Here is a 1,342-nt window from a genome sequence, read left to right as displayed (position 1 = left end):
TATAGACCAAAAAACAAAACAAAACCTGAATTCAGAGAGCTTCCCAAGAACTAGCTGCAACTCTAAGTAGTTGTCATACCTCTGTCTGGTCAGCTACTGAAGTGACTGAGGTCACATTCTGCAGGAGAAGTTGACAGTTTAACAAGATATCAAGGGTTGTGACTCACTCAGTCTGGTTAACAAGATGTTAACAAGCAAGCCAATTTACATCTTGATGTTGATGTGCTGGTATTTTTTTCCTTTGATGAAGATGTTCTTGCTGAATGAGGAAATAATACAATATAATTATTACCATCTATCAAGAATTTGAATTTAATAACAATGTAATAATACAGTAAGATAAAGTAGAGAAGTCAAAAATAAACTCGGCATGAATAAAGATGCATAAAGAATTGTTTTGAATTGAAAAGTAGCACCAGGAATTGAAATCCAATAAAATTTTGAGAGACCCAGAGAGTGAGGTGCCCTTTCCTGGGAGGTATTTTTTTCTATATCTGTTGCCCCTGTTGAATGTATCGTGTACTGTTATGCAACCATTGCTTCTTGTCAAGTGTTTCAGCTTAATTGATTTGCATCTGTTAATAGATTTCTTGTCAGAGCTGGGTCTAGAGAAGGGAGAGGAAGAGCAAGATTCTTGGGACTCTGAGGTACAGCAAGGACAAATTTTTGAATACCACTTAAGATCAGATGTTTGGCATACACATTGTCACAGACTGATTTTCTCTTTTAAGTCCCATTCTGAAAACCCCAATATGCCACATGAAGAGAAACAGAGCCTGCAAACTCAGGATCAAGAGGAGATGTCCCCTATTGAAGAAGAGATTAAAGAAAGTAAGTCTCTGTTTCTTTATTTGTTGTTTTTGTTTTTTTAAGCAATCAAGTCATTCCAGGCACCATTTCATGCTGCAGAAAAAGTGTGACCTTATTTAATGATAAACATAGAAAACTGCTTTTGTGAATTAATGCATGCATTAATTTTGTCTGTGAGTAATGATTGAAGCTTTCTGTTTTTAGTCTAAATATTGTGTAGTATTTGCAATGTATTATGATTGCCATTAATGTAAACAGTCTTTCCAACAATATGTTACATTTCTTTTGTAGACTTGTTTTATATTCCGTCTTTTGTAAGAGGGGAAGGAGGCAATAGGATGGCAGTTCTAGTGCCTCGGAGGAGTGTAGGCAGGCCGAGAGGCAGCCAGGGACAGGGTAAATGAATGTCTTGTCAGAGGTCTAAGGAACAGCATGTTAACCATACCAGAGGCCTTATAATCACCTCATGATCACCATAAGAAAATGCATGCAGCATACACTACTCCATCCTGCCTGCCACCCTTGAATGTCC

General features: G+C 37.3%; 1 long non-coding RNA gene across 1 annotated transcript; it reads left to right on the top strand.

Annotated features, from left to right (window-relative positions):
* Nucleotides 1–542: 542 nt before the first annotated feature.
* LOC111670129 (uncharacterized) lies at nucleotides 543–1,297 on the top strand. Its single transcript, XR_002761839.2, has 3 exons — nucleotides 543–647; nucleotides 732–831; nucleotides 1,102–1,297. It is a non-coding gene; the product is annotated as an uncharacterized LOC111670129 (long non-coding RNA).
* Nucleotides 1,298–1,342: the final 45 nt, after the last annotated feature.

This window comes from Seriola lalandi, unplaced genomic scaffold (assembly GCF_002814215.2).
Source record: "Seriola lalandi dorsalis isolate HSWRI2012SDOR001 ecotype SW California unplaced genomic scaffold, Sedor1 jcf7180002005528, whole genome shotgun sequence".
In the NCBI taxonomy this organism is placed as follows: Eukaryota; Metazoa; Chordata; class Actinopteri; order Carangiformes; family Carangidae; genus Seriola; species Seriola lalandi.
Note: the sequence above shows the minus strand (reverse complement) of the source record. Positions and strands in the feature narration are given on the sequence as shown.